This window comes from Fukomys damarensis, unplaced genomic scaffold (assembly GCF_012274545.1).
Source record: "Fukomys damarensis isolate Sample0158 unplaced genomic scaffold, DMR_v1.0_HiC HiC_scaffold_16, whole genome shotgun sequence".
NCBI lineage: Eukaryota > Metazoa > Chordata > Mammalia > Rodentia > Bathyergidae > Fukomys > Fukomys damarensis.
In genome coordinates this window covers 129589468-129610919 of record NW_022900928.1, presented here as the reverse complement: position 1 = coordinate 129610919, position 21452 = coordinate 129589468, and the positions used below count along the sequence as shown (strand labels likewise).

General features: G+C 44.4%; 1 protein-coding gene across 1 annotated transcript in view; it reads right to left on the bottom strand.

Annotated features, from left to right (window-relative positions):
* Dis3l2 (DIS3 like 3'-5' exoribonuclease 2) overlaps positions 1-21452 on the bottom strand; it is a 289941-nt gene that overhangs the window by 200836 nt on the left and 67653 nt on the right. The window lies entirely within an intron of this gene.

The window sequence follows — 21452 nt, the reverse complement described above, 5'->3', positions numbered from 1 at the left end:
ATGAGTTACCTCATCTGTTAAGACTATCAGTTCACATTTTATATTTTATACATCTTTGTATATACCGTAGCAACCCACATAATCAACCTAGGTGCCCAATAATTGATGAAAAAATGTATTGATCATTGAGTAGAAGAACCAAAAAGGTGAATACAAAAAATTAATTTAAGCCAGGCCTGGTGATACAGGCCTATAATCTCAGAGAACATACTGAAGTCCTGCCTGGGAAACTTAGTGAATTAGCGAGAGCCTGTCTCAAAACGAAAAGGGCTGGAGATATAGCTCAGTGTGAAGGCCATGGGGTCAATCCCCAGTATGGCAAAAAAAATAATTTAAAAACGAACATAGCCTATTTTGCTGTCATTTCTCTCTCCCCTTTTCCTGTTATATCTGTCACTGCTACCTGGAAATATATTACCCACTTACTGTCTGTCTTTAGAAAACTTCTAGGCACTAGAGTATGAGTGTTAGAAGCCACCAGCCCACTGTTCCTTGGATCCACACAGCAAGAAGCCATCCTTAACCTTAACACAGTTACAGGTCTGATCCGGCGCTTCTCAGTTCTGAAGACCAGCAGATTCCTGAGAATCAGGTGAAAGCTGGAATCCCTCCTCCACAAAAAATGCCCACAAACAAATAGACAGGAAATGCTTGGAAAGGACTGCAAGAGTGAAAGTTGAGCAGATGTCCATTTTGGAAAACTCCGGGTGGGGAGTGAAGGCAGGTCTTGAGCAAAGTGGGTGTCTTTCTGAACCATTAACTGAAGGCCTTTAAAATTCCTCAGGTGTCTCCAGAGCTTCAGGAGTGAGCAGCGGCCTGCACTTCTCCCAAGCGCGGCTGCAGCGGGGACTCTTTCTCCAGGGGACTATGCCCATCTCCTGAGGCCAGGACAGAACAGGCCAAGGGAATCGAGCCACACAGGTCTTGTTCACTCCCAGTCTTGCTTCGTGAGAGAGGTAGGCTGGACATCACAAAACCCTGCTGACAGAAACAGCAGAGCTTGGCAGACCGCAACGGGGAGCACGGATGTGTCACCTGCAGCTACTCACGCGGCTCAAGAAACAGCCACCACTGTACTTATCTGAAGTGCCTCACCCCTGCCCACATGCACAGAATTTTGTCAGCTACATCCAGCGGTTAGTTTCACCAAGGGTAGATCTGTTCCTGTTTCCTCTTGGAGCATACGATGGGGCAAGAGCAAGGGTGGGAGCGTGGCTGGCAGTGGCAGAGCAGAAAAGCTCAGGCTCTGCAGGACAGACAACAGCAGGAGGAGTGGACGGAACGGAGAGCTAACCACTGAAAAGGCACAGGGAGGAGGCCTGAGAGGCAGGAGAGGAAGGTGGGGTGATGGAGATGCCGGCCTGTGCTGGCAGAGGAGTGGCACCATGCTGGAAGAAGGCTACTTGAAAGACAGGACACTGGCTGGCCAGAGACACCACACAAGAGTGAGCAGAAAATGTCTGGAGAAGACGGAAATCTGAAAAGGCCAGCGGAAGGTGAGAATATGCTATGAGAAAATAGGTACATATACATATACCCAAAGGACAACCAGAAAAGAAAATGATGATAAATTCAACTCCACTGAGACTAAAATTTCCCTTTTACCCTCAGGTATCATCAAAGAAATTTAAAAACATAAGCCATAGATGTGCTCCTACCTAGGATACAGAAAGACCCATCACCAATATAGAAAAGACAGGAAATCCCATTTTTAAATGAGGGGAAAGCTTAAAGGTACCTTACAGAACAGAAAAGCCAAGTGGCCAGTAGAGACCAGAAGGTGTTCGGCCTCATATGACATCAGAGAAACCTGGGTGAAAGCCACAAGGAGACATCACTATAAACCCACAGTGGCAAAACCGAGGCACCCTAGCAGAGACGTCACAGGACCACAGCAAGGCGTTGTGGCGAATGTGAGGTGGGGTGTGGAGTAGATGCAGAAGCCCGGCTTGTCCCACCCCTGCACCGCCTGCCTCCCTCGGCATATGATGGGGACACAGGAAAGAAGGGGTCCCAGCTGAGAAAGAACCGGCACCAAGATGAGAGCTGTAAACTGGCCTTTGGGGATGGCGAGTCGGATGGGAATGCACGGGTGTGAGAAGGGAGGAGCAGATGTGGAGAGCCCGAGTCTGCTGCACTGGCCTTGAAGGGAGCGGAGTAGGAAGAACGTCGCCACAGACGGCGCTGAGCCACAGCAGGGCAGGCTCCCAACTTTGCTGCCTCTCAGTTTTGTCATCTTTCAGGTGGGGACGTGAGTATCCAGCATCGCAGAAGTCTTGTGGGAAGTGAGATAATACAGGAAAATACTCTTGGTAGACGCTTGATAAGTAAGAGAAATAATGAACAACTCAGTAGGAAACCTTTGAATCCTCCAAACAAGGAAGGGTCAGAGTTCACTGCAAGGCCTTGAACTTGAGTAACAGAGAAAGTCAGGGGCAGTGCAATGGGAGAGACAAATCGTCTTTAAATCCAGGAAATCCAAGATGATGAAGCATACCCAGGCAGCAGCTCAGAGTGTGGCTCTAGAAATTGGAGGACAGAAACCAGACTGGGGAGTTATCTACAGTGGAGGCCATGTGCCACCAAGTAGAGCCCTCCGAATACAGGGGGTTCAACAGGAGGAATGGAGAGAGTGGCAACATTTAAATCTAATAACAAATATGTGGATCAAAACAAACACTATGGGTTTCAGGATGACTCATCACACTCAGCGTGCGGCCTGCCCTGTGCTTCTGCACACACTTAACTGATCTGCTCCACATGATGACCTGGGTAACAAGGAGAACAGTTATCTTCATCTTACAGAGAAGGAAACAGGTCCAGACATGTCGCATGCTCCTGGTTATTAAATGTCAGGGCTGTGACAGGCACACAGGTCTAGAATTCCTAACTCTTGGTCCTGGACTCGAGGGAATCCCCCACAGGAGTAGAAGACATGCAGATTCAGAGTGGACGTGGCACACCCAGCTCCCATAACTGACACCTAGAGCACAGAAGCCTCTGTACCTTTTCTTTCCTGGCAGGATTCAGCTCTTCCAGGATCCGCCCCCTCCACCTCCGCTCTGCAGAGGTGTCCTCTGGACCACTCTGCTCACAGGGCTCCCCAACAGGCTGTGCTCCATTCATTGTCTGCGTACTTCTCTCTTCCACCAGGGAGCAAATCACACACATTTCCATATCTCCCAGAGTCTCCCACAGCACTTGGCACCCAGAACAAGCTCAACAAATATTGATCACTTCTCCCCTGAAAAGACTAAGATTTGAGTCGGATGTTTAAAAAAAAAAAAAGTATTCACACAAAAAAAAATCAAGAAAAGAAGGGCCAGGGATTTAGCTCAATGGTTCCGCTGTCTGTTTCACAAGCACAAGGACCTGAGTTTGATCCCTGGTACCAAAGGGAAAAAAAAAAAAAAAAATCAAGAAAAAAATAAAACAACTAGCAAGTAGCAAGAGTCCCTCAGTTAAAATGCCAGTCCATGTGATATTACGTGCTTTCATGGTGCCCTCTGCTAACACAAAGTGTCTGGAAACAGCCTATGAGTATGATATCAAAGTTAAAACTGGACACCATAAAAGGCAGTATAAATAAATGCAAATGAGTAAAATTGTAAGACAATGAAATAAATGTACTTTTCCAAAGTAATTCTAGGTTTTCCCATTTAAATTATAACTCCAGTTTTGAATGCAACTACAAAGTTCACTGTTGCCCAATTTAAAATAACAGTCTTAGCAATAAAAGTTGCAAATGCCAAGCCTGGCGTGGTGGTGCACACCTGTAATCCCAGCACTCGAGAGGCTGAGGCAAGAGGATCGCTATGAGCTGGAGATCAGCCTGGGCTACATAGTGAGTTCCAGGTCAGTCTCAACTACATAGTGAGAACCTGTCTCAAAAAAAAAAAAAAAAGTCACAAATGCCAGATAAAGAAGAGAAAGTCTGGGTCTCCCAGCAGCTTATGCGGACATTTCTTGATCTTTCCAAGTTGTGAAGTAGCCTGTTACTCAGAAATGAGGGAAGCCATCTAAGGAAACCAGATCTACACGGAGTGAGCAGACTACCACAAAACCCAGAGGAGGAACTCATCACTTCAACACTGGTGTGTGCTAGCTTCCTCTTCCCTTCCTTTTAAAATCCGTACACTACATTTCAAAACGGGAATAAACTGAAAACGTTCCTGCAGCGAAAAAATTCAAATTGAATCCTAAACAAAAATACCAGGTAACATTCCTGGTATGCTGGTTCACCCAAGCTCTGTGCATGAAACAAAGGCCATCTTTAGAGACTATTTCAAATCTTACAGAAAGATCAATTCAGCATCAGCATGGAAAACTTTGTTTGCATAAACAACTCCACGACACGGCCCTGCAGGTGGCGGATACTGCTAGGCACTCGGCAAAAAGGAGCTTTGCCAAGATTCGCCTGTGCCTCTGTCCACAGGCGCCCTTCTGACACAGGCGACGGGGCGCACAGCCCAAGGTTCTGCCCGGGAGACCCCGTGCCCTTGCCACCACCTGGGCCTCTGACTCAGCATTCGTGCAGGGCGGGAGGTCTGGCTCGGAGCCGCTTTCCTCATCTTGGCTGCTCTCGCTGGGCTTAAGTGACAACACTCACTGCCACACGTGTTTTAGCAAACCTTCAAATCCCTTAATGGCACACTTGGGACAAAGCGTAATACACTGTTCAGGAAACACCTGGGAGCCAAGAAAAGCAACTGGTATTTCCACAGGGACTTGTGGACAAAGCCTGCCAATAAGCCTCCTTCGCTATAAAACTGACTGTGGACACTATCATTTCAAAGACATACTTACAGACGTTCTCGAACACGTGTGCCACTGAGAACTGCTTGCCTAAGGTAGTTCATCTGGAAGTACATTTTATCCGGTTAGCAGGGAGAGGGAGGCAGGGGCACACAGAGACCCACCACGGTGCCCAGCCTGACCTCAAACTTGCAATCTTTCTGCCTGGACCTCCGAGGGGCTGGGACCACTGGCTATGGTCTGCTCTTCTTCATCTTACCTCAGGACAGACTATCTCTGTTCTTCCAGTTACTCGGGCCAAAAGCCTGCTGCCCTCTGACCCTCTTCACCGTCCTCCCACGGCTGATCCTGCCAGCTGATCCCGTGAGCTCTGCCTTCACTGTCAGCACCATGGTCCCGCTTGCATCACCTCTCACCTCAAAGGGTCTCCTGCTGCTATCCCTGCCCCCTGGAGTCTGTTCCCAACCGTGGCCAGCGTGAGCCACTGCACACAAGTTACCACTGCATCTCAGTTCTCCACTCTGACCCTGCTAAGCCTCCCCGGCCCAATCAGAGCTGAAACCAAACTCCTAAGAATGCAGAGCCCCTCCTTGACCTTTCACACTTGTCCCCGGATGCTCCTGACCCTGTTTCCCGTGACTCTTCCCCTCCACTTCTTTGCTAGTCCTTCGAGTGCCAGGTACAGACTGTGAGTTCCCAAGGTCTCCAAAGTTTTCCCTTCCTTCAGTTCTTACTCAGTCACCTTCTCCAGGAGGCCTTGTGGCCACACTATTTAAAACCTCAACTCTTGTCCCTAAACTTCATTTCTCTTCCTTTCAGCCATGATAAATGCCATGCAGCCAAAATAATAAATATTTGTCCAATCAATATTGTAAGGATGTCCGCAATGTCTCCCCTTTGCGATATGCGATACACAACGTTGGCTACAAACAATTGTCAACAAATGGACATTCAACTCCCAAGAAGCTCTCACACCCAGCTGTGGGCCAGGGTAAGGCCACAGGTTCCTGCTTGCCTTGCAGAGCGGCTCTGTCCCAGCAGCCCACCGAGAAGACCACTGCCCCATGTGCAAATGAGCTCATAGGTTCTTTCATCCTGAGAAAAGGCCCACACGGCACAGAAGACTCTGAGGATCATCGCCCACCTTAAGTGGCAGCAATGCCCAGTGCTGTGAAGCTTCGCTGTCGGGCACACTGCGTCACACGCATCTCCTCGCTGGAGCTACACAACAGCTCGCCAATGGGGGGTTCGCCACCTCTACCCTAGCGATGCAGGGAAGAACGAGCGAACCAAGCAACCTGGGCATGGCTGCGCTGCCAACCTAACCCCAGAGCACCAGAAGGCTGCTCACAAAGGGAAACCCTGCACCTTCTCAGCCGGGTGTCTAGGCAGTCCTTGTACGGCCTCTTCCAGCCTTAGGGGCCCTGTCAGAATGGGAAGAAGTAGTAAGAAGATGCAAACCCCTTACTCTCTCCATTCCTTGTGGGGAGAGGGAGGCAGGGCACACAGAGACCCACCAAGGTGCCCGGCCTGACCTCAAACTTGCAATCTTTCTGCCTGGACCTCCAAGGAGCTGGGACCACTGGCTATGCTCTGCTCTTCCTTCGTCTTACCTCAGCTCTGGGCAATACTCTCTAGACCAGTGGTGTCGGACACACAGCACGCGGCCCACAGGGAGCCGTTTCTATCACTCACCGCTCTGAAAGGCTCAGCACGGCTGCTATAGACAATTCCCCTTTACTAGGCCACTACACAAACTCAAAACACGGAGCCATCTTAAGCCTTCCCCACAAAGCATTCTCCTGTCCTGTTCTTCCTTTCCTTCCAACACCACTGTCACTTTCTTCCAGGCCAGTCATGCTTACAGTCTTACAATTACATTTCCACTCCTTCACAAACTGGTCACCGAATCCTTTGCTTATCTTTTTACAAGCCTGGTTATATCTCCACAAATTCCCCAGTGTTCTCTTATGACTCGTGAATCTTCCACGAGTTTCCCTTTCCTACAGAAAGTGCTTCTCCATTCTTGCCACTCAGAGACCTTGACCTTGACAATGTCCACTGACCTTTCAAATCACATTAATCTCCCCTGCCGTTCTTTCCACCCTACACATTTGCAGGCCCCTGCAAACTGTCTTGGCTTAAAGTCACACCAGATCAGGAATAGATTTCTAACGACTTAAAACAGCAACACTTGTCTCCCTCTTTCTATTTCTCTGTGAACAACTAATGAAAACCATATGACTCCTTTTGGAAATGGTTGGATTTATATTAAAAAGAAAAGATAAAATGATGTTTACCTACCAAGGAACTCTCCACTGGGCAGGCCTGGCTTAGACTGCAGGAGAGCAAGATGCCAAAGTCTGCGGGGCAGGCTTTGGGCCTCTGGACACTTCCTAAGAGATCATAGGGTGAAAGAAACTTATGGGTGCTTTTGTCATGCGCCCTCTCTCCTCTCCTTCATGGCCACTATGTGCCACTAACCGCCGCCACCAGACTCTGGTACAAGAAGGCAGCCACAGTACCCATGAAGGAAAGTAGGAAGCACGTACACTTCCCCTTAGAGACCAGGATGACAGACACAGCAGAAGTCAACTAGAACCATCTCGGTAGCAAAGTGGTAAGATTTCTGACACCAGGAATGACCAAAGGGGTTGGAAGGCAACCTTGACAATCTGGTAGGCTATCACACTCCAACTTCTGAACTCAGAGACAGACTCTTAAAAGTAAGTAGGGAGCAAATCTAGGAAAATGGAGAAAACAACCCTAGGGAAGAATTTCTAACAAAGACAGAAAAACTGGATTTCTAACTGAACAAAAGAAGGAATACTCACTGAGATTTAGCAAATGAACACAGACAGGTACGAGCACACATGCACATTGCTTTTCTCTGATTCTTACTCTTTATTGCTTTGGGGGTTTTTTGTTCTAAGACAGGGTCTTGCTAAGTTGCACAGGCCAACTTGAAGTTAGCAATTTCCCTGCTTCAACCTCCTGAGTCGCCAGGAGTATAGATCTGTACCATAGCTGGCTTTTTATTGTGTTTTAACTTAAGTCTCTAAAACATACTCAATGTATTTGTTAATGCCTCTTAGCTGGGAGACCAAAAACCAGCTTGAGTTGGATGTCTTCTTATAAGTAATTTACTAATCTAGTCCCGCCGATCTGGTCAGACCGAGGGGCTCAGCTGGTATTTACGGAATTACGTGTGCACACGAGGAGTGTGTGCACGTGGGTGCATGCGCGTCTCCGTCCAGCGTTCCTCCATGTCAGGTCCCTTACCAGAAAAGCCCTCTAGAAGTAAACTCTGAAAAGCAAAAGGAGACATAAATACACCCCAATCATCAACATTTTCACAGGCTAGACGAAAAATGAGGACAAGACCTGAACACACGCGGCCACCCTAACCGACGTGACATTTGTAGAATGGGACACTGAAGAAGCCTTGTCAGGTGTACACAGAGCCTCTACTAAGACAGGCCGCAGACTGAATCCAGCAAATCTCGACAGTTTGCAAAAGGCTGAAATCTGAGAATACGCCCTCTAACCATAATACAATTAAATTTGAAATTGATAACTAGGATATTCAGGAACACTCCTAAACATTTGGAAATTCAAACACACCTTCGAGAATAATGAGTGAATCATTAAAAAAAGACAAAGAAAAATCTTTAACTATTTCGAAGTGAATGATGATGAAAATTCAGTGGATCAGAATGTGAGCGACACAGCTGAGGCGGTGTCTGGGGAGGCTGCGCGTCCCTATAGGTGCTCACAGAGAAAAAGATGGGCTGAAGCCAAGGGATGTGGATGAGGACGTCCCCCTCAGCCACCTGCTAAAGGCTTGGCCACTCGGGTGGCGCCAAGAAGCAGGGTCTAGTGAAGGTCTGAGGGCCCTGGGCTGCGGCACCCAGGCCCTTCGTCCTCTGCCTTTAGCTCCCCACCCTGAGGGAAGCAGTTTTACTCTGCCACACACTCCTGCCCTGAAATACCGCACAGGTCCAAGGCAGCAAGGCCACAACCCCAGGCGGAAACCTCTAACCCGTGAGCCAAAACAAAATTTTTCTCTTTATAGTTTGATCATCTCAGGTATTTCTTTTGCTATAGTTTGTTTGTTTTTTGTTTTTTTTTAAGAAAGAAAGTTGACTAATATACATCTTAAGAAGTCTGAGGGTGAGGGATACATAAAAAGATAATTTAACGCAAAATAAGTAGAAGGATTTAATAAGTCAGAGACAATTAACTCCATGAAAGAGTAAATCAGACCAAAAGTAGAGACAATGAACACAATCAAAAGTCATTATTTGAAAAGCTTGGAAAAACTGATAAATCTATTAGACTGATAAAAATAGAGCACAAAGATGACTAAATTAGAAATAAAACAGTGATAATCATTAGAAATCCCTACATACATTAAAAGGAAAATATAGCAATAAATAAGTAGCTCTATGCTAATAGTCTGTAGCTTAGATGACATAAACAAATTCTCTGGCTTTAAAAAAATTACCAAAAACAACATAATAAAAATTAGAAAGTCTGAACAGCCTATGGTATCTGTTAAGTCACATTTAAAACTTCCATGTTAACATTACATGTTAAAGAAATTTAACATGTAATTAAAAATCTTCCAGATGAATACTTCAAGCCCGGATAGAGTCACTAGAAAATTTTATCAAATACAAAGTATCAATCCTGTCAAATTCTCTGAAAATAAGAAGGAAGAGAAAACATTTCCCAACTCATTTCATGAGACCAATATTAGCTGATACCAAAACCAAAGACATTATAAGACTAGTAAATTATAAACTAATATCCTCATGAGCATACAAGTCAGATTCATCAAAATTATCAGCAAATTAAACCAAGGAATAAAAGATTAATTTAATGCTTTAAAATTAATCTATGTCATTCAACATATTAACAGAGAAAAGATAAAACCCATATGATCATCTCAAAAGACACAAAAAGGGGATGTGACACAACTCAACTTCCATTCAGGATGGATGTGTCACTATCAGGGTATTTCCTTGGCCTGGTAAAGGGAATCTATGAAAAACTTAAAGCTAATATCAGTATTTTCTCCATAAGATCAAGGGAAAAATGCAAGGTAAGAAGGGCCACTCTATTTCCGGTCAACACTATAATGAAGACTCTGTGTAAGGGAAGAAAGCCCTAGAAGAGAGACATGCTGGAGTGAAACAAAGTAGAGTAGCCTTTATTCACATTCAACATGATACACATAACCAAAAAATATCCTACAGAAGTGTTAATGAAGCTAATAAAATTAACAATTAGGTCACAGAACATTATAAATGTACAAAAAATTTACATACTATGAATAACTGAAAAATAAATTAGCCAAGCATGGTGATGCATGCCTGTAATCCCAGCATTCGGGAGGCGGAGGCAGGAGGATCGCTGCGAGTTCGAGGCCAGCATGAACTACATAGCAAGATCCTGTCCTAAAAAATAATTAATTAAATTACATTTAAAAATAATTTCACTTATAGCATCAAAAACCATAAATAATTTAGGATGAAATCTAATGAAATATGTGCATAATTTACAAACCAAAAATTTATCAAATGCTATCAAGGGGATTTAAATATTTACATAAATGGAAAGAAATACTTTGTTCATAGATCTGGCAACTCCAATCTATGTCAACTGACTCAAATTGATGTATAGATTAAACACAGTCTCAATGGACTTTTCCAATTCTAAATCCCCTATGAATACACAGAGGCTCTGGAATAGCCAAGATAACTTCTGAAAATAGATACCACCAGAGAGTAAGGCTTACTATAAAGTTCCAGAAGCCAAGAAAGAACAGAAAAGGTTGTAACATCTAGAAACAAAATCACATTTATATAGACAACTGATTTGAGATGCCATGGTAATTCAACAGGGAAGCAATAGTGTTTGCAACAAATGTACTGAAACAAGTAGATGTCCACATGGAAAAATGAAATTTAACCCTCACTTTACATATACAAACTCTAATTCTGAAATGGATCATACACCTAAATGCAAAAGCTAAAAACAAAATTCTATAAGGAAAATAAAGACAGCCTCATGGACATAAGAATAGATTGGTGGTTGCCAGAGGCTGGAGTGAAGGGAAATAGGGTATTTCGGGTGAATGAATACAAAGTATCACTTACCCACTAAGGAGCAAGGTCTAGAGGTCTGCTTCAGGGTTTCATACCTACACATAACAACACTGTGAACGTAACCTATGTTAACAAGTAGATTTCAGGTCAAGGGCTCTTAGCACAATTTTAAAAAGAAAAAAAGAGAGAAATCAACCCTGGGGTACATGAAGATATATTAGCAAACCAAAAGCATAAATCATAAGAGAAATATTTGATAAATTGGATTTCATCAAAATTAAAACTGCCCTTCAACAAAGTACTGAGAAAATTTTGTGTGCACGTGCAAAAAATAGTATACACACATGATAAAGGACTTTTTCCACATTATATAAAGAGCTCTAATAATTCACTACTATAAAGCAAATAAACCAATTTAAAAATGGGCAAAATATTTGTATAGATACTTCAAAAAATAATATATACATGAATTACAATAAGCAAACACAAAAAAATGGTCAGCAGAAAATTATCAGAGAAACAAAACAAAACGTAACAATGACAGCAAAAAGGAGAGTGTTATGTACCATCAAAATGCCTAAAACCCTAATACCGTATGCTAGTAAGAATGGGGAGAAATTAAAGCATACTCTCAGCAACACTAAACAACACAGACGAATCTCACAGGCATAAGCTAATAGAAGAGAAGTCAGGCTCAAAAAGAGTCCATTTATATGACATTCAGGAAAACGCAAATCCACAGGGACACAAAACAAGCCAGTAGCTGGCAGGGGCTGCAGAACGAGGAGCGGTGGGGACAAAGAAGGGTGTGAGGGAATGTGGGTTAGTGACAAAATTGTTTTCTATCTTGACTGAGGTGTTAATTACACAGACCTATATATATCTTAAATTCACAGGGCAGGACTCTCAGAAGGGGTAACTTTTTACCGTATGTAAATAGTACTATGATAAAAAGAATATGTGAACCAATTAAGTCTTTTGTATCAAAGCCAAACAAGCTTAGCATCTATTACAGGGTGAGGCAAAAACTCAAATCAAACAAATTACCAGACAATTTTTATTTTGACAACATTTAAAATCAATAAATTCTGCCAGGCATGGTGGCGCACGCCTGTAATCCCAGCACTTAGGAGGCTGAGGCAGGAGGATCGCTGTGAGTTCGAGACCAGCCTGGGCTACATAGTGAGTTCCAGGTCAGTCTCAACTACATAGTGAGACCCTCTCTCAAAAAAACTAAATAAATAAATAAATACTTATCAAAAATTTTAAATGTATAAGGCACCTACTAGGATGAAATAACTGTTCGTTTTAATAAGGTGATGGGTAACAGTTAACAAGCACTTTCCAAAACATCAGCCTACTGATACACAGAAATAAGCAGGGCCCGCAAAACATGCCACAAGTATCTTTAAGCACAAGCAGGCAACATCCACACACTGTACACTAGAGGAGCTGAAAGGCAGGCCCACTTCCCACAAGACAGCCTAGGAGAAGGAGGCCCGTGAAGGTGGTGTAAGGAGTCCGGTTTCACACCTGCGCAAGCAGGGATGGAATGGTTAGACGTGGAGGCTTCCGCAGAGCCACACCAAAAAGGAAAAACAAATCCACACAGGAGGATCTGAGCGTCTCCCTTGCCAAGGAGAGGCCTTGCTGTCGTCTGCAGGTATGGCACATATACAGGAAAGAGAGAGGCTTGTTTCTTTTTTCTCAACTTGATTCTTAAAAGAGGGAAAGCAAGACAGTAAGAGACACTGAGACAGAAATATTAGGGCATTTCAAACACAGCAGAGCTCAGGTTCTCGAACGCAAGGGCCACTGACCAACAGCCTAGGAGGGTCCTTGAAGAAAAACTAAGACTCTCACTTTTCACAGGACTTACACTCAAAACAGGACAGCAGGACGTAGCCTGAGCAGGGAACAGAAGGTCAGCAGTGTCAGCAGAGCAGCGACAAACAAGAATAAGAAAGCAAATATAAAATCAAGCCAGGCTTCTTACTGCCAGAGAAGGGAAGCACACATGTGGAGAGGGGAAAGCAGAATACACTCTGAGGCACTCACTGGAATTGGAGCTACCTAAGTGCAGTTTGATGGATGGATGGGAACACACACACGCTTCCCGGCGCTTGCTCACAGAAAGGGTGTGTGGGGTAGCACGGGTTTCTCTACTAACAGGAACCAGCGCTTCTTGGAAAACACGGCTGCGTCTGCAGATGGCACAGCAAAGCACAGGGTGAGGTGGGAGCAGCTCCCCAAAATAAGGAAGTATTCAAAGATGAGGAGATGCCAAATGACACCAGAGCTCAACTTATAAGCTTTTTCTGCACAAGATCTGCAGCAAATTGAACAAGACATATAATGACAGAGATTATTCCTCAATAAACATAGTAGCACACTACCTACCCTTCTGCAAAGCACCATGATCTGCGTCTCTGCATTGGCCACACCCACTTTCCAGGACCCCTGAATCCAAGCATGTGCTCGTGAGTCCTCCACACCGAGGGCTCCAGCCCTAGGCTCGCAGTGAGTCCCGACAGCATCAGCACGTGACTCCTCTAACACAAGCCCCAGAACCTGGACCAGGCATGGAGGGAGCATGGTGGACTGCAGAAAAGCCAAGGCCTCACCTCTGAAGCCATGGCAGGCTTTGCTCCCTCTGCATGGTGCCTGGACAACTGACCAAGATGATTCCTGAGAGCTCTGAACACACGATGACCTGAACTTTTAAATATATCTGTCTAAGGAAGTTAGTGGTTTTAATAAAGAAACAAGAGATATTTTACTCTGTAAACTAAAGGCGTTTTGTTATTGTTTTTGCCTTGTTTGCCTTGCAGAATAAGTGGGAGGAAGGGACTGGTGAGAGGGAGGAAGCAGGCCTTTCAGGAGGTAGTTCCATCTTCACCACGGAGACTGGGCTTCTAAGCAACTGCCTGGAGTCCAATTCACATTTCACACAAGTCATGGTTCATTTCAAACAGACAAGACCTCCAACACTCCCTGGGGGCTCTACGTACATGAACTGTACTCCGAGGGTTCAGGAGCCACACGACAAGAGGAAAAAGCCATTGTCAGCGCTGAGGCTGGTTTGGCTGCCTCAGGTGAAATTATCCTGTGGGCGATCTGCTTATGAGATTTAACTGTGAACAGAATGTGAAAAAAAAAAAAAAAAAAAAAAAGAGAAAGAACCCCAGCCCCAAGCTATAAACTGTGGAACTGCATGTGCATGAGCCCTTGTGTATACGCATGTGTGTGCACATACATGTGTGCCTGTGTGTGTGTGTGTGTTTGCAATGATATAAACCCAAAAAGCATATCTGCATTGTGGTTGTTTCAAGCTAAGACCTGCCCAGAGGTTCCGGAAGAATGTTACACTGACAGCAAACTCTCCAGTTTCACAAATCTCCACTCGTGCATGACAAATGCCTTTGCTTTCCCATTAGCACTTCCTTACCTGCTTTTTTTCAGTCATTTAAGGCAGTTTCCAAACAGAAAGCTATTTTTAAACAGGAAGGGCAGCAGTGGCCAACTGATGTAGTGGACTGTTTGTATCAATGGAAGTTCTAAAAGGTTCTCCACCACTGAGCTAGGACAAGGGACAAAACGATTCTCTGGGGTTACAGTCACCCCAAACACGGCTTTCAAAATGAGCTGCTAAAATATGTTATTAAAAGAGTCATTCCAAAGTCACTTAAGACTTAGGGATCAGGCTAGGTTTGGTGGTATAATTTTTGATATTTAATAGTGATATTTGAAATTTAATATTTGATCTTTGATAGTGATCCTTTAATGATAAACATTTTAACTAATAATTTTGTAATAGCACAAGTCTGGAAATAAAAATTTCATATTGCTTTATATGAATCATTTAAAAAGCTGTCATCTTTCCTTTACTTTGAACCATAAACAATGAGTTCAGTGTAAGCTGGTTCTGCTATATAACCCCAGTTTACACTGTTGCAAAAGTTCTTCTGAAAATTATCCTGGGCAGAGATATCTGTATACATAGTATCAGCCAAGAACAAATTTTTACAGCTGACTTCTAAACCCTTTAAAATTGCATTTTATAATGGAAATACTGACAGATGCTTTACTCTAAAGCAGTATTTTTAATATTTCTAGCTTTTCTAAGATACAAAACTATGAACTCAGAGAAATAAAGAGGGAGTCATTAAGTTACAAAGCTACTGTTTATTTTTTATTTTATAAATTTTATTTTATTCCATTCCCCCCAAATTCCCGCTCCTCCCTGTGTAAAAAAGCTGTGTTTCCATTTTTCCCTCTATTTTCACTTTTTCTTGCCCCTTCCTTCCTTTCTTCCTCCTCTTCCCTTGTTCCCCTTCCCATTTGAACATCTCCCCATTTCCCAACATCCATTATGCATCAGTCCTTATTTCCAGTTTCTCACACAATGAACAATGAGGTATTTAAGCCTGTGTGTCCGATTTATCTTACTTAAGAGTGTGGTCTCAAGGTCCATCCATTTAGCTAGAAATGTCTGAAGTGCATCCTTCATTAAGCTATTGTTTAAAACAGGCATAAATTAAAAATACACTTCTTAAGGCCCAGGGATGTAGCTCAGTGGCTCTGCTGCCTGCCTTGCAAGCAGAAGGTCCCAAGTTCAATTCCCAGTACCAGGAAAAACCAAACCAAACCAAAAAAAAAAAACGCTTTTTATAGAGCAATCATGTTTTACCTGCTGTGACTGTTTCATTTAATTTTACAAATGCTCTGGAGCAGTATTTCAAACCTTAACAAGAGAATCCTGAAGATGGAAGAACAAAACTCCAGTGTAAGAATTCCCTCTTTTTCTCTGGATTTAGGGGCTGATTTTTCCTCTTTGGCCAGACATTGCCCCCAGTGAAGTAAATCATTATGTTTTGTCCTAACAAATAATGAAAAATACTACAGTTTAGTTTGTCTTGCTTTTAAAAAGTCGATGTCTGCAATAACAGTGCTTACAGAGGCCCGAGAAGAGCACCTGTCACAGGATCAGGTCCTCTGCGACCACGCCTGCCACTCTGGCACTGTCTTCAGCAGGAGTCACACATGGTAAGTGATGCAAGCTTCCCCGAGAAGAAAATGTAAATACCACTGGAATGCGAAAAAGAGAGGCAAAGGAAAGGGCCCTATCACGGCAGAGGAAAGCATCCAAAGGTGCTTCCCTTAGTAAGACGGCAGCATCAAATAACAATCATAACCTGTGAACCCAGTCTAGAAGATGGGCAGGGGAGAGAGAGAGAGAACTTCGGGCAAAGAAATGGGTGCAAAGGAAAATGTTCACGTGGTGCTTTCAAAGACTGGCGGTCAGGCTGGGTGGAGATTTAGCTCAGTGGTGCTGCTGGCTGCCTCCAAAGCACAAGATCCTGAGTTCAATCCCTGGTACCAAAAAAAAAAAAAAAAAAATAGCCCTGTGGTCTATAGCACCTAGGGCTATGGGACCACACAAGGAAATAAATTTGCCCAAAGGACAGAAGGCAGGCCATGGGCAGCCTTTATGTCACACAAAGGAGTAAAAACTTAACTGGCAACAAAGAGCTAAAAGCCTTCAGTTTTAGCTGATGTGAACTGAGCAAAAGGTGATTTATATCAACTGAGGCTGACAGGCAAAAACAGAACATTCTGGAACATCTGAAATCTTATGACCCAATTTACTTAACTCTGAACCAAAAGCTATTAAGATGGAAACAAATCCAAAGCTATAAACACTAATGAAAAAGTCTCACAGAAGACACATTTAATTAACATGTTCGACTTTTGATAATCAAGGGAAATACATCCAGCTCCTACATGCAACATTCAGCAAAACTTGATAGGACCCATAGCCATGTTTCTCCTACAATGAAGCTTAGCTCTTAAGAAAACAAACTTGTGCTTCATAAGATCACTAAATTCAGTGAACTCACTCTGTGCCTTGTCTTTCTACTCACAAAATTTTATATCAAAAGAAACAATACCAAGGACCAGGGATTTAGCTCAGTGGTGCCATGCCTGGCTCACAAGTGCAAGGTTCTGAGTTCAATTCTCAGTACTGGGGAAAAATAAATAAATAAATAAGTAAAAACATTGTGATTTAAAAAGAGAATCAATACTAGACATTTTTCTCATGCTTGGAAACACTGAAATGATTAAATAACTACTTCTTCCCTTCCTACTCTATGCAAGTTACTGAGTGGCTAGATATGAGAAAAGGAAAATGAAAACATTAAATGCACATTTTCAAACCATCCACTGCTTGCCAGGCACTATCTTAGGTTACGAACTCATTATTTCTTACCAAGAAAGGTGCTCATTCACAGGTGAGTGTCCCTCCCCCAAGGCTCAGACCCAGCCGGTGAAGGACCTAGCACAGAGATCCCAACCGACTTGACCAGTATATTCGGGTACAGAGAATGTGGATTTACATACTTGGGGGACAGCAGCATTTTTAAAGTATGTAACCATGACACAAAATGCTACAGTGATATAGGGGGAAGAGATGTAACTCCCAAACCTGCTAGATAAACAAAACGTGAGTTAGTGTTCTCTAAAATCGAAGAATGAATTATAGGAACAACAGAGGTTAAGAGTAGGAAATATTTATTGAGAGAAAGAAACCTTCTGTCTAAGAGAGACAGAAGGGGGGACCGGAAAATGGGTTGCCCACCCACCCCATTTTTCAAAAGTGTTTTTAGGGCAGGGGATTTAGCTCAGTGGTGCCGCCACCTGCCTCGGAAGCACAAGGTCCCAAGTTCAATCGCTGGTACCAAAAAATAAATAAATAAAATGACTCCGACTATAAATAATAAGTCATTTTTATAATGTAGGTACCTCGTCTATAAGAACACTGTATCTTGTGTGTGTGTGTGTGTGTGTGTGTGTGTGTGTGTGTGTGTGTGTGGTACTGGCGGTTGAATCTAAGGGACTTAACCCCAGCACTGAGCTACATCCCCAGCTGTTTCCATTTGATTTTGACATGGGATCTCGCTAAGCTGTCCGAGCTGGCCTTGAACTTGCCACCCTCCTACCTCAGGATGTGGCTAGGATTAAAGGCATATGCCACCTCTCCCAGCAAAACACTGTATGTATCTTTCGGATAAACCTCAAGTATAGAATTTAGATAGTTTCACACACTTTCGTTTAAATTTGCCCCTTCAGTTCCTTACATTTTCAGCTGTAAGAAAAGAAGCTGTCTTCTTTCTCTTCAAAACCCACCCCCATGGAATAACAGCACAAAATACTGCCGTAGCACAGGGCGGACAGAAAAATAGTAATTCTCAAGTTATTAGGAGGTGTTTCATACTTTTCAATATTTTGTAAGTTTACTTTTCAGCAAGACTTCAAAACATACTGAAAACTACTAAAACCAGGTCTCAGGGGCTTTGGGAAAAAGTAGAAAATCTGTGTCATAACTGATATGTATTAAACGCAAGGTAAGAAGTAATTTTTTGAGAAAAAAAATGAGTTAACCTGGAGGCTTAATATTACAATGATCTCTGAAAATGGGAAGGAGGCAGCTTATAAAACATTTGTTAGAATAAAAGTAATTCATGGATGACTGAAGTGTTTTTCAGCAAACTAATAAACAGAATTTTTTCCAACTACGAGGATAGAACATCTGTCCCTCTCCCAGGTGGAGAAGGGGAACGGAGGTTAAAGTGGGGGTGGAGAAGGCCGGGAGTCTAAAGAGGGCCACTGCTGCGATGACTGCAAACCTCAGGAGTCCATCAAGTTCCATGGTACTCAGGATGCTCCAGGCCCAGCAAGAACAGTGTCAGATATGTGTCCCTCCTTTCTCTCCAGTGCCAAAGTAAATTTCATTTTAAAAGCAAAGAGTCACTGACTTAAGTCATCCACATCAATACTCTTCAAAATCCAAGCTCATTCAATGCCGATGCCGTGGGGACCTCATTAAAATGCAGATTCTCACTCAGGGGTCTTGAAGGAGAGCCTGGTTCTGCAGTGCAGCTGGGCCATGGGCCACACTAAGAGCTGCAAACCGTGCCCAACACCCAGGGCACGCTGGAGAGGACAGCAGGAGCCCGGGGACAATACACGGGACGTCAAGGCTCAGCCTCTCACTTCAAAACAAAACAACCAGAGGCGGGGGATTTAGCTCAGTGGTGCCGCCTCCTGCCTCACAAGAACAAGGTCCTGAGTTCAATCCTCACCCCAAAGGACCTGAGACTGAAGAGCCTCCATCGCGGGCGTCACAAACTGAGGCCTCACTGCACTGAGGGTCCCGGAGAGAAACGACGGTGCTCCAAGCAGCGAGAGTGCCCGCCTCTCTCGGCGCTCTGCCAGAGACAGGTGCGATGGTGTGAAGGCGTCCGCTTCACATCAGGTGAGGAGTGGGGGCGATGGGTTACGAGGGCCATGAGAGGCTTCACTAAGCGGGCAGCACTCACCCTCCGCCCTCTCTGGCTCTGCCACAGGAGGACACAGAGCTGCTCCCCTCCAGAAGACGCAGCCCTCATCAATGGACAGCTGAGCCTCACTCAGCACCTGGACCTCGGACCTCAGACCTTGGACCTCCCAGCCTCCAGGGTGGAAAGCACACTTCTGTTCCATGACGGTGGCGCACACCAGACCAGGACACTGGGTCTTCACGTCTGCTGCGAGCCTGTGCCAGTGCCCAGCGAGGAGCAGCCCCACAGAGCAGACAAGGACGCTAATCCAGCCTCTGCTTCCTTCACAGTCTCCACTCTGGCTCGACTGAAAGGTTTCTGAAGGCAGAGGTCAGGCTCTCCTCTGCCCCTGCTCCTCTCGCCCTCCTTATGCTCTGAGCGGTCTGCACATCTTCCTGGGGAGGATGAATTAGCTCCTCAGCCATGCACCTGGAATGACACCATTTACACACCATCCTGGGGAGAAAGGGCAGATAGTCCCTCAGTCCGTTCTCTGTTCTGTGGCTGAGATGCAGTAGAAGATCCTGCTGCTGTGTTTCCTGAAACCAAGCGCAATGCCTGCCTCTCAGAGAAACACCATGGAGGATCAGAATCTGCCTTGCTGAGAGCCTATATCCGACACCATTCCTCTCCGTCACTTTTGCTCTCTCTGCTGAAATCTATTAGAAATCCTTGTTCCTGAATCTGAACCCTTATCCTCACCCCTCTGAACAGACCACAGGCACTGACCTTTAGCTGACTACTGCTTTCCTCTCCTACAGCTGTGCCTTGACAGTTTTCCTAGTGACACAAGTAGCCCCCATTTGGCTTAATAGGCCTTACCTTTTCACTGATCACCCGTGCCACTGACCACGCTGCTGTTGCTCAAGTGAGCAGCAGAAGGCCTGGAGATGGAGGCAGAACACAAGGCCCGCAGGGAGCATCAGAACGAAGGCCAGGCCGGGAAGGGAAGATGGGCCATGGGCTCTCTGTCCAAGCTCCGCTACTCCGCAAAACACTACTCAGAGCTGCAGCTGCAAGATCTATTGCTAATTCAATCTAAATGCCTACAACTCTGGAAAATCATTAGAATCTTTTCTTAAATTGTTACATTAACACATTTTAATTGTACAAATTAATGGAGTCCCTGTGACATTGCCATACACATGTACACAGGGTGTTAGTCACGTCCATTCTTCTACCCTAGCCTACTCCACTCACCTCCTTCCTAATCTCTAATATCCTCCTTCTACTATCAGGTGGTCTTTTTCCGTTTTTGGTACCAGGATCGAACTCAGGACCTTGCACTTGCGAGGCAGGCAGTGGAAATCCCTGAGGTAAATCCCTGGCCCCAGGTGGTCTTTTTCTTTCTTCCTTTTTTTTTTTTGGTTCCCACATACAAGAAAAATCAGTGGTGCTTCTGACTCTGTGTCTGGCATATTGCACTTAACGTGACAGCCTCCAGCTCCATCCAAATGGCAGGACTTTGTTCTTCTTTATGGCTGAATAATACACCGTAGCATATTTTCTTTTCCTGGTCACCTGTCAACGGACACCAAGGCTGACCCCACACCTTGGCTACTAAAAACAGTGCCACAATAAACACAGCTGTGCAAGTGTCTCTTTTGTATGCTGACACTACTTCCTTTAGCTATGTACTGGGGGGGCTGTATCGGAGCACATGGCAGTTCCAGGGGTGTTTGTCATGCTGCACATTGAATTTGGGGCCTCAAGCATTCTAGGTAAGTGCCCCCCCGCTACATCTCCAGCCCCTATTCTTAGTTTTTTGAGGAACACAATACTGTTTTCTATAGCAGTTTTGTTAATTTCCATCCTTACCAACAGTGTATGAGGGTTCCTTTCCGCACATCCTTGTCAACATTTGGGTTTTTTGAGGTTCTTATACATTCTGGATCTTAATCCTCTGTCAGATGAAAGCTACCTGGCCAAGATTTTCTCCCATCCTGCATGCTGTCTGTCTCTTCACTGAATCAACTGTTCTCTTTGCTATGCCGAAGCTTCTTAGTTTAATATAATCCCATTTGCCAGTTCTTTTGTTTCCTGAGTTTTTAGAGTCCTATCCAGAAAACTGTTTTCTATACCAATATCTTAATGCCTTCATTATGTTTTCTAGACTTTAAACTTAATACTATCATATTATTAAAGAGAAAAACTCTAGGGCCGGGGATTTAGCTCAGTGGTTCTGTCCCCTGCCTCGAAGGCA